Genomic DNA, 13,101 nt, shown 5'->3' with positions numbered 1-13,101 from the left:
CCCTTTTTTAATATTTTCAGTCAAAATCCTTATTACAAAATATTACATCAGCTAGCAGTGTCTGTCAGCACATATGTTTGAGGCTTTCTTGGCAGCAGGTCATGTAATTGTCATTCTCTGAATTGTTGCCTGATGTAATGCATATTCAGAGATACCAGTATTTTGTAATTGACTTCAGGAATGCATGTTATGGTGGTCAGCTTTTGAAGCCACTTGAAGCAGTTCACACACTGAAATTATATGCAGAATACTAGCATGCAGAAGTCTTAAAATTTGTTTAAATGCTCATGAATTTGCCATCATCATAAGTCAAAGACTTAGAGTAATTTAGCAAAATTGGAAAATGTTACACCCATTTTCTATAAATGAACTGAGGCACAATGCTGAAGAAAAAATTTGCAGAGAAATTTGCTTTAGTGATAGACAATGGAATAACATGTCCTGCCACAGAATCTTTTTGTTCCTCTTCTAACAGGGCATGTAAAGTAGTTAGACCTAGACTAAGTAAAGCCCCTGAGCTCATGCAAGGCCTTATGTGTCCTGATGGTACTCTGTTTGAGAAGAAATTGAAGCTTCCTTCAGATATGATGGGTTGATCACGTTGTTATTTAATCCCAAATCCAATTGACCTGACAGCCAATTTCACACCTTTTTCAGAGTGCTAGGAAACTTTGCCTTCACTCTCCCTATATAAGTACACTTTGTTTTACCAGAGAATTTGCAAAGATCAGAACAGGGAAAGAATCCCACTTCAGTGCTTACTGAGATTTTTTTGTTTGTTTGTTTGATTTTGTGCTGGCTAGGTACAAATTCAAGAATACCTGTGTTAAAAGAAACATAATAATACCACAGATCCAGAGCAGTATGCCCGCAGTGTTCACTTACTCTGAGGTGGGCTCTGTTACCAAGTTCAGAAGCTATGTACAGTACAGCAGAGCCTGGCATGAACCCAGGCAGACTCAAGCAGAATTTCCCTGAACTGGAACAATCTGCAGAAATCTCTTTACATTCTTACAAGTCAAAAAGATCTGACCAAATATGCTTCCAGATTTTTCCAATCAGATTGTACTCTGGATACATAGCAGCCAAGGCCACTATTTCTATAAATAACAGGATGCATTCAAGCGATATATTCCAGAATAAGATTTTTTTTTGGTTTGTGATCTGATATTTCTTGTTGAATTAATCTGTGGAATTATTTATTTGTGTGTATCTATTTTTCAAGGTCAGTCTGACATGGAGTGGAATGTTATTTAATTACAGCTCTAAATTTCATAGGTGGAAACCTGAATAAAATATCAGGATGGTGACTCCATCAACTATCACATTTGATAATGCCAAAGTATTGATCTATATATCTCTGTGTTGAATGCGCATCTTATTTTTCAGTTATTCAGTAATTAAATTGTTAAATTTTCTTCCTCTTTCCCCTTCAACAATTTCTTAAAGAAATATGACTTATTCTTCAGAGACGTTTTTAAAGCCAACACTATGCTGGTTGACAAAGGGCAAAATATGAATAGAAAATACTCTTTTCTGCCAATTTATCCCTAGTCCAGGCAACATTCTAGGTTATTTATGTAGTTCTTTAGAGGTCCTTCTGTGCTATGCATTACACAAAACCTAACAAAAAGGTAGTTCCCCCGAGACTGCTTTTAATCTGCTTCTGAGATGAAAAAGCAATACACGAATAATAAATGAATCAGCAGTGTAATTCAAAATTGTTACTACAGTAATCGTTTGTCTGTGGCCATTAGATTTCTTTTTTTTTGATTCTTAAGTGTTTTAACAATGTCAATAAACAGAGTCACAATTTTTCCAAGAAGAAACCTGTATGTGGAAAGCACAACTGACCAGTATTTGCACTGGTCCACGTAAAAGCCTCACTAGCCTTTTTTTTTCAAAGTTGATAATCTAAAATTACTTCCGCCAGAGTTCAGGGTTACTGCGTAAGGGTTTCATTAACACAACACATCAAAAAAGCAGGTGCAGTGATCTTCTTTGAGGAACACTGTGCAGCCTGCAATGCTCAGTTCTACAGCCTTGCAATGGTAAGAACAGCATTCATATCAAATGGACCATCCAGTCTTGATCTTCCTTGCACCCAGTTCACTTAAAATGAGGTCCCTAATGTGCTAGGGTTAGGGTTGCAGGGCTATAGAATTGATGATGATTCAAATGCTAAATTTAGCATTAGATTTTCAGACATTTTTTTCAAGTTAAGTAAATGTAATCTTTGTACATAACACATATTAAATAAACTAAGAAATACAGTATACATCCTACAAACATTGAGTGATACTGCTATGGCTGTATAAAATGAAATGTATGTAGTTATATGTCTCAGTCTTGCAACGTCTTCAATTTAACGTTCTAAGACCACATTTTATAGACAGTAAAAGTCTATTTTATTGTACCAGAAAGTCTAGTAAGATTTTGACTTGCTTCCCTCTCTCTTGCTGTTTTCCTCTTTGTATAATGCTACAGTCTGTATATTCCCTAACTATATATATATACACAAACATTTTTCATTTTGAGTCACTGCGTAAATGAAATTACATTTGGTCTAATAAATATGTTGTCATCTAAATAGCAGCTTCATTAGTGTTCAGTATAAATATTACTTTTATTATTTAGAATTTACTGTAATGCTGACTACTGTTTATTTATTTCCAGTAAAAAATCTGTACAGTTTATTATGTGCAAACTGAACCTTACAATTATATTGCACTAAGATCTGAATATGCAACAGTAAGATTTGTAAACCGTTTTGCATTTCCTAAAGGGTAGCCACAGCACAGAAGTACAACTGCTAAAATGAACACATGCAAACTCAGTATGAAGGAGAAGGAAATGAACTGAAAATACAGGGAGAAATAAGGTAATCAAGGGTTAATAAAACATGTCTCCAACATTCTCAAATAATGAGAGATGCATTTCATCAATATCACTAATAAAACGTATTATTAAACTTTACAATAGGTCCTAAGTTCTTAGCACCTACTGAATTGGACATAACACAAATGGAAATAAAAGACAGATGTTACAATCATCTCCCTCACCCAAGAGATATAACATTAAATAAAATAAAAAATTGTACATCAGTAGAGTGTATCAGAAAAAGTATTTGCAGAAGCTCAGGAGATATTAATGCCATTGTATAATGTACTCATGAGATTTCACCTGGAAATTCCACAAAGTTCTAGCTATTCTCACACAAAAAAAGAAGAGTTAAAATTGCAAAAGCAGCAGAGAAACTTTCATAGCATGAACAGGGAAATGAGAGGTTGATTTTATAGACAGTATTGAAAGAGCATGACTTTATTTTACCAAAAATAAAAGGCTGGGATGTGGAGAGGAATTATGACTGATTTTTGCATAATGAAGGGATGGTGTAGGAAGATGAGGTAGGATGGTGTCAGAAGAAAAGAGAATCAGCGGGGAGGTAGAAGAACTACATAAACTGCAAGATGGACTAACGCAAGAAAAGAATGTAAACTGCACAGAAATAAAATTTGTCCTTAATCCCTAGCACTACGTTATAAACATTTCAGAAATTAGTATAGGCTTGTTGGAGTTTCTGTTCAGCTCTTGATCTACACATTCAAATTCCAGTGACATTCATTCAAAACAGCTGACATGGTAGAATGAGTTCAGACACATGAAGAAAATCACAGTACTCACGTACTGTAGTCTTTTTTTTCTACTAACTGATTTTCATAAAATACATTGCAGAGTGTGTTTGCTCTTAATCCCTGAAATTTGACAGGGTATAGTTTTTTATAGACACAATCACCATGGTATCCCAACACTTTCTATACTGGGACACTTCAACACTTGGCTTGATCAGAAACACTCTTATAATGGATTTCCAGAAGAATGTCAATAATTTATGCCGATTTTTTCTGTGTAAAAATGGATACACAAGTTCCCAGCTAGAAAAAAAATACTACCATAATATAGTTGGTAACATTCAGGTGACACATATCTTCCACACTCTGTCACTGGAGTTAAAAGAATTGAGCCAGACAAGACCCTCAGCTCTATACTCCAGAACATCTACCAAAATGTTAAATACAAGCTCAGAAGAAAACATGGTCAGCAGCTTCCACTTGCTTTTTTCTTCTTGCTATCAATGAATGAAAATAGTCTAAGGTCAAAAATTGTTCCCAATACAAAGCAAAAGCTGTGGAAGATAAATGTAAACTGAAGAAATTAATCTCATCAACTATGTTAAATAATTTATTGGCGTTACTTAATCTTGAAGGAAAGGTCATCAACTAGATTTTGTTCTGTTAATAGGTGCAGGATGACTCAGAATAAACTGGAAAAAAGCTAAAGCTAGAACATGTAGTAGATCTGAGAGCTATGTGTGTAGATCTGTTCATACAGAGAGACTTGCACTTCACAACACATATATGTATGGTGCAACCTCTTCTTGAGTACTGCAACATCTAATGGCACTGCAAGCACAGACACATCAGGTAACACTGGAGCAATATGCCTGAATCTAAGACCAGGGACCAGTAATCACTGTTTTCTGTGCTAAGAGAAATTTGGTTAATCTTATGAAATTATTTATTTCCTTACTTGGAGGTCTTGATGATGCCAAGACTTTGCAGACAGTGAGGAATAGACAGAAATAATCTGAAATATATACCATGACCCCGCAAAAGGCCATATCATAGTATTCATATGTATAGACTCTCCTAAATGGGAAAATCTTTCTTTACAAGACATAGGCAAATTTCCTGAAAGTTTCTAAGGAATCTGCATAAGTTAAGGTCAGGAAAAAAATTCAGAACAAAAGCCTGCCAATCTCTTAATTATTTTTTACACATTTCTCTGGGAAAAGGACTAAATAGCATCTCTGCTGCAGACAGAATCACAGAATCACAAAATCACTAAGGTTGGAAAGGACCTTTAAGATCATCAAGTCCAACCATTAATCCAGTGCCACCATCTCCCCTAAACCATGTCTTGAAGCACCAAATCCACTCGTTTTTTGAACACTTCCAGAGATGGCGACTCCACCACCTCCCTGGGCAGCCTGTTCCAATGCTTGATCACTCTCTCAGTAAGGACATTTTTCCTAATATCCAATCTAAACCTCCCCTGGCGCAGCTTGAGGCCATTTCGTCTTGTCCTATTGCTGGTTGCTTGGGAGAAGAGACCAACACTCACCTCGCCACAACTCCCTTTCAGGTAGTTGTAGGGAGCGATAAGGTCTCCCCTCAGCCTCCTCTTCTCCAGACTGAACAACCTCAGTTCCCTCAGCCACTCCTCATAAGACTTGTGCTCCAGACCCCTCACCAGCTTCGTTGCCCTTCCCTGGACACGCTCCAGCACCTCAACATCCTTCTTGTAGTGAGGGGCCCAAAACTGAACACAGTATTCAAGGTGCGGCCTCACCAGTGCCAAGTACAGGGGCACAATCACTTCCCTACTCAACAGAGCTATTCATGCAAGTCTTTGTTTCAGTAACTCTCTGGCTTAATTCAACAAATATTTTATTGAAAGGTCAGCTACACAGGTGCTATGAAAACCTCTATTTCACACAACATGATGCTTCTACACAAGTATAAGCCATATTCTTAGATCACTTTCTTCCATCCTTGCTCAAGCAAAGTAGTACTTTATTCCATAAATAGCCTATGTCTGTATGCCATTTGCATTTTTTGTGAAGGCAAGCTATGTTTCATCAGTAAAGATGTACTTTTTTATTCAGTATGGCAATATAGAGACTACTGCATTTTTTGCATAGGAGTTGCAAAGTCTGGCCTAATGTGCTGGCTAAAACCAGAACAATTATTAACTATTACCTGTACTATTCATGCACCAAGCTTCCCTCTTCCAATCCTAAAGTAATAGCAACGTAGGATTACCGAAGCAGAAAAAATCTTTAATTGCTGTAAGAAAAGAAGAATCTGTTCAAAACTTCTACTTCAGCACTTCACTGATACGTACAGTAAAGGTCTTTAGAGAAAAGGAAACAGTGCAATTGGCTACTTACAGATACATCAGAATTTTCAGAGATGCAATTTATAATGTAAACTTATAATTTGTCACAAAATAAATCTCAACAGCGTGCCACAGAGTATCAGTGAGAGTTGAAAAAGGGAGGCAAAATTAATGGATATGAAAAGTTCCCCCAGCCCAATAGAATGGTGTATATTTCCTTATCCTTTTTCCAAGCTTTTCAGTATGCAAAGACAAGATGAGTGTAATCAGGGAAGGCAGCACACTAGTTACAGAAATGTTACAAGGAAAATGAAGTGCAGGCACTTTGCTGATCTGATCGGAAGATATATTCTTCAACAAATAGTAAAAAAAAAAGCGCATTTTAAGCCATCCTGTGGACAGCATACTAAATATAGATAAAAGTTGATGAAGCACATTTATAACCTCATGCATAAGGTCCTGACCAAGCAAATAGCAAGAGACCTTTGTTCCAGGCAGGAAGACCAAATATGAGCAAAGATCTCCCTCTTATCACGCAACCTTTTCAGAGTGCTGTAAAATTAATCTTGTATTTTCTCTCAAAGAACAGATAAGCTTCCTATTCAACTATTTGCATTGACAGAAGAGACTAAGACTGAGCAAATAGGAGAAATTGTCATTGGAACAACTGGAGGGTCACCTTGATCATATAGTGTAAATATCCTTCGTTTCTGACTCACCCAAAGAAAAGGTCTGTCGTGGCTTAACCCTGGTAGACAGCTAAGCCTTACACAGCCACTCACTCACTCCCCACTGGTGGGATGGGGGACAGAACTGGAAGAATAAAAGTGAGAAAACTCGTGGGTTGAGATAAAGAGAGCTTAATAGGTAAAGCAAAAGCCATACACGCAAGCAAAGCAAAACAAGGAATTCATTCACTACTTACCATCAGCAGGCAGGTGTTCATCCATCTCCAGGGAAGCAGGGCTCCATCACTTGTAACAGTTACTTGGGAAGACAAAAAACCACAACTCTGAACATCTCCCCACTTCCTCCTTATTCCCCCAGCTTTTATTGCTGAGTGTGATATCATATGGTATGGGATATCTCTTTGGTCATTTGGGGTCAACTGTCCTGGCTGTGTGCCCTCCCAACTTCTTGTGCACCCCTGGCCTGCTCACTGATGGGGAGTTGTGAGAAGCAGAAAAGGCCTTGACCCTGTGTAAGCACTGCTCAGCAACAATGAAAACATCCCTGAATTATCAACACTGTTTTCAGAACAAATCCAAAACATAGCCCCATACTAGCTACTATGAAGAAAATTAACTGCATCCCAGCCAAAACCAGAACACAGAGCCAGAGTGATATCCAGGAAAAGCACCAATTATTTTATTCAATAGTATTTTCTATCCCCAAAGCCCACTTTTCTAGTCTTCTTAGGAGTATCTTCTAGCTATTAAGTTACTGGGCAAAAGAGAAAATACCTCCTTGTCCTGTCTAATGTGTCTATAACTCAAAAAATGTGTCTATTTTATTATGGAATATTCTATTTGACCTGATTTTTTTTTTAAGTTTTAAAAAAGTAATTTAGATTTTTTAATATTCTTCACTGGACACTCTGAAAATGTCAACTATTTGTAAACTTTTGCTACAGACCTACTTTTTTAAACTGCAGAGCTCATCCACTTTACTCTGAATGCTTAAAATGGACAGAAAAAACTAAATGGAAACAGCTTTCAGTACAGAATCTATCAAGTTTAATCCTTTGTGAAAACATTTTTACAGGTTTTTTTGGGGGGGGGAGGGAAGAAAACCTGGCAGAACAGGGGCATGAATTAAACTTTCTCCTTAATTCCTTACTCATTGTTTCAATTGGTTAATCTGTCTGTAGACAAATGCAGTGATTAGATTCACACATAAACCTTGTTTTCTTGCTATTTAAAGCAAACAATCAGACTATGTAGCAGTCCCTTACAGCACCGATAAGTCAGGGCCCATAGATCTGCACAAAGAGGCAACATTACATGGGAATTTAAGGATCTGCCTATGAAAACTGCTGTGAAAAACTCTGTCTCTTCTTTTCCAAGTCAGGGATCTTGTGGAGGTCTGTGGATATTTTTGTACCAGTGTAATTATTCCTGGCAAGAACACCTCAAAACACTTCTTTTTCAAAACTTGCTCTGTCCTGTGACAGCTGCTGACCTAGTGACAGTTACTGACAACGGCTTAAGTACAAAAGTGTCCCTGCAAGGTAGGAAACATTTGGAAAGTCAATGCTTGTTGGCTATTTTATTCCAGCTATAATAAATAATTTTTTCTGTTGTTGTTATCTTTTGTTTAGCACAACCCAGTGACCAAGTGATAAAATGGCAATTGAATTTCAATAGCAAAGTGAGAAGTAATGCAAGCAGAAAAAAATATCATTACTGATGGGTGCCGAGGACCCCAAGTCAGCCATTACAACTAAGAAAAAACTATGAGAACTATTGCAGATAGTCCTCTGAAAATGTCAAGAAAATACTCAACCAGCAGTTCAGCTAGTAACTGGATGTGGGGGTCGTTCCAGAAAGAATTGAGAACCACATACGAGAAATCATTGTCACCTTTTGAACACACACAGTTTTCATATTGGAGTATTTCATGAAGGTCTGGTCAAACCATTGCAAAAAAAGTATACTAGAAGATTAAAAGAATTCTAGAATGTTTTACACATGACAAGAAACTACATAGACTTCAGTGGGGAAAAGGAACTTGAGGGATTTGAGGGTTTTGGACTGGCTGGATTTGAGGGATCTGGACAGGTTAGATCAATGGCTGAGACCAACTGTATGAGGTTCAACAAGGCTAAATGCTGGGTCCTGCTCCTGGGTCACAGCAACCCCATGCAATGCTGCAGGCTGGGGGAAGACTGGCTGGAAAGCCACTTGGCAGAAAAGGACTTAGAGGTGTTGGTCAATAGCCGGCTGAATATGAGCCGGCAGTGTGCCCAGGTGGCCAAGGTGGCCAACAGCATCCTGGCCTGTATCAGAAATAGTGTGGCCAGCAGGAGGAGGGAAGTGATTGTGCCCCTGTACTTGGCACTGGTAAGGCTGCACCTCGAATACTGTGTTCAGTTTTGGGCCCCTCACTACAAGAAGGACATTGAGGTGCTCCAGCATGTCCAGAGAAGGGCAACAAAGCTGGTGAGGGGTCTGGAGCACAAGTCTTATGAGGAGTGGCTGAGGGAACTGGGGTTGTTCAGTCTGGAGAAGAGGAGGCTGAGGGGAGACCTCATTGCTCCCTACAACTTGTGGCAACGTGGGTGTTGGTCTCTTCTCCCAACTAACTAGTAATAGGACGAGAGGAAATGGCCTCAAGTTGCACCAGGGGAGACTTAGACCAGATAGTAGGGAAAATGTCTTTCCTGAGAGAGTGATCAAGCACTGGAACAGGCTGCCCAGGGAGGTGGTGGAGTCACCATCACTGGAAATATTTAAAAAAGATGTAGACGTGGCACTTTGGGACATGGTTTAGTGGGCATGGTGGTGTTGGCTTGATGGTTGGACGTGATGATCTTAAAGGTCTTTTCCAACCTTAATGATTCTGTGATTCTGTGATATGGCTGGTTATCAATGTAAGCCAGAGACCTTATGCTGTACAAAACATATTCAGCACTCCTTCCAACAGACAGACATGTATTTCATCAGCATGAATCACATGGTTTTCCAGTCCTAATCTTATATCCCAACTCAGTGAACTACAAGAGTAATGGCTAGTCTCTAGTTAACAAGAGTAGTCACTTCAGGTGAACTTAAACTTGGTAGATGAGTGGAGAGCTGTGGATGCTGTCTCTTTTGACTTTCATAAGGCTTTTGACACTGCGTCCCATAACATACTTACAAAAAAAAGCTGACAAAACATGGGTTGGATGATCAGTGAGGTGAATTGAAAACTGACTGAATGCGTGGGCCTGGGGTGTGTTAATCAGTGGTAAAAAGTCTATTTAGAGGGTAGTAACTAGCGATGTACCCCAGGGGTCAATACTCGGTCTGATCATGCTTAACATCTTCATTAATAATCTGGATGATGGGGCAGAGTATACCTGCAGCACGTTTCCTGGTGACACAAAGCTGGAAAGAGTGGCTGATAGGCCAGAGGGTTGTGCTGCCATCCAGAGGGACCTGGACAGGCTGGAGAAATGGGCTGACAGGAACCTCATGAAAAGTGCAAAGTCCTGCACCTGCTGAGGAATAACCCCTAACCAGGACATGCTGGAGGACAACTGTTTGGAAAGCAGCTTTGCAGAAAAGGAGCTGGGGTTCCAAGTGGACACCAAGTTGACCAGGAGCCAGCAGTGCACTCTTGCAGCAAAGGAGGCCAGTAGGGAGGTTAATTTCAAATGCACAGTCACAACTGCAATGCCCTGAACATGCAGGAAACACATTCAGATGTGATTACATTCATCAGATCAACAGGAAGTCTATCAATGGATTGGCTGACTCTTCCCTTCTTCCACCAGAATTTCTCAGTCTTCATGACTGCTTTATAAGATATTTTAGGTCTGTGGTGGGTTGACCTTGGCTGGATGGCAGGTGCCCACCAAAGCCGCTCTGTCACTCCCCTCCTCAGTTGGACAGGGGAGAGGAAAATATGATGAGAAGCTTGTGGGTGAAGATAAGGACAGGGAGAGATCAGTCAGCAATTACCGTCACAGGCAAAACAGACTCAACTCTGAGAAATTAGTTTAATTTATTACTAATCAAAATCAGAGCAGGATAATGAGAAATAAAACCCAATCTTAAAACAACTTCCCCCCACCCCTCCCTTCTTCCCGGGCTCAACTTCACTCCCAATTTCTCTACCTCTTCCCCACTGAGCAGCGCAGGGGGACGGGGAATGGGGGTTGTGGTCAGTTCATCACACCTGGTCTCTGCCGCTCCTTCCTCCTCAGGGGGAGGACTCCTCACCCTCTGCCCTGCTCCAGCCTGGGGTCCTTCCCACAGGAGACAGTCCTCCATGGACTTCTCCAATGTGAGTCCTTCCCACGGGCTGCAGTTCTTCATGAGCTGCTCCAGCCTGGGCCCCCGCGGGGTCTCAGGTCCTGCCAGCAAACCTGCTCCAGCCGGGGCTCCTCTCTCTCTCCCCACGGGGCCACAGGTCCTGTCAGGAGCCGGCTCCAGCGCGGGCTGCCCACGGGGTCATGGCCCCCTTTGGGCATCCCCCTGCTCCAGCGTGGGGCCCTCCCCGGGTGTGGGTGCAGATCTGCTCCCCCATGGAGCTCCATGGCTGCAGGGGCACAGCCGCCTCACCAGGGGCTTCCCCAGGGGCTGCCGGGGACCCTCTGCTCCGGCGCCTGGAGCCCTCCTGCCCCTCCTGCTGCTCTGGCCTTGGTGTCTGCAGGGCTGTTCCCCTCACACGTTCTCACTCCTCTCTCCGGCTGCAATTGCTGTGTGCCAGGGTTTTTTTTCTTTCCCTTCCTAAATACGTTACCACAGAAGCACTACCACCATCACTGATTGGCTTGGCCATGGCCAGCAGCAGGTCTCTATTGGACACAGGGGAAGCTTCTAGCAACTCTCGCAGAAGCCACCCTTGCAACCCCCACCGCTACCAAAACCTTGCCACGCAAACACAATACAAGGTCTTTGGACACAGCATTGCTCTATATACTTTCTAACATATCAGAATTATATAGATAGGATATGCCCATAGAATATGTTACTTTTAAGCCATTATAGTACACTGACCAAAACACACGCATCTCCCTAACTATATAAACATAACTTGACACAAATACGTCAGTCTTTTGCTTCTGATGGAGTCTAAATAATTGTGTGTGAGAAAAAGACTTGTTCAAATACTTTTATTTTCTTTAAAAAAATAAGACTGATCTCTTAAAATTAAGAACTATTTATTCACAGAATCACAGAATGGCTGGGATTGAAAGGGAGTCAGCAGAATGGGTTGTTTTCAATTTTATTATTGCTATGATACAATCTTATGTCCACATACCATGAGAAACAGTACAGTTACATGTTTTTGGTTTTCTCTTTAATGGGTATTTTGCAAATACATTTTTAGTGCATGTCTTCAGCTCAACTTTATAGTATTATTTATGACAAAGCTATTACTAGGCCATCAAATTGATTAGTTGCTTGCCCCCAGCTGAAGGGAATTCTGCTCTTACAGGCTACTCAGGAAACATCAAAGTGAATAAGAACAGAAGAATTTAATCCTAATTTCAGACTTTAGCAAACATTGCCAAGTAACTTAGAATTCCACAGTAGCTTCTAATATATCAGGAAGACACACACCGAAAACAAACAAACAAAAAAGTGGGCTGTTCTTGTGCTTCCAAAGCAGGGTTCTCTTAAAGATTTCAACTGTCTTTTTACCTCAGAAATGTGAGTATCCTGCATTTTGACTTAAGAATTCCAGAGATACGAGAACTTTTCTGTGTATCTCATTCATTACACAAAGAGAAATGAGAAGGATGTTAAGACACGTACGTGTATCAAAGCAGCAACAACACAGTCCTCTTTTAAAAGTCTGGAAATTATGAAATACTGCACACTCAGCAGTAACCATATCTATAGCAGATATAACAATCACAGAATTACAGAATCACAGAATCATTAAGGTTGGAAAAAACCAAAAACCTTTAAGATCATCAAGTCCAACCGTCAGCCCAACACCACCATGTCCACTAAACCATGTCCTGAAGTGTCATGTCTACACGTTTTTTGAACACTTCCAGTGATGGTGACTCCATCACCTCCCTGGGCAGCCTGTTCCAATGCTTGACCACTCTCTCAGGAAAGAATATTTTCCTAATATCTAGTTGAAATAAGACTGGCTAGTCTTTTGCACAAGGGCAAAACTTTTTAAGAGCAAGTGTTTGTAATATTATCTGCTTGAAAGAAAAATGCATGTTTACCATTCCTCAGAGTGCTGCTCCAGAAACTTGTCCAATCTAGAAGAAAAATTAATTTGTTTAGGTATAATATGTTAGGGGGGAAAAAAAAAACCCCAAACTCAACCAAAAAATGTGTTTGCTAAAAGTATCAATGTAATAAAGAGAAAATATAAATAACAAATGTAGTAGTCCATCCATTCATGCAGCACTGTCTGAACATGAAACGTGTTTGGGCAGTAGGAACAAATACAATTCTTTGTCTTAGA

Source organism: Phaethon aethereus (assembly GCF_964289735.1).
Source record: "Phaethon aethereus genome assembly, chromosome: 1".
In the NCBI taxonomy this organism is placed as follows: domain Eukaryota; kingdom Metazoa; phylum Chordata; class Aves; order Phaethontiformes; family Phaethontidae; genus Phaethon; species Phaethon aethereus.
This window is presented reverse-complemented; position numbering follows the sequence as displayed.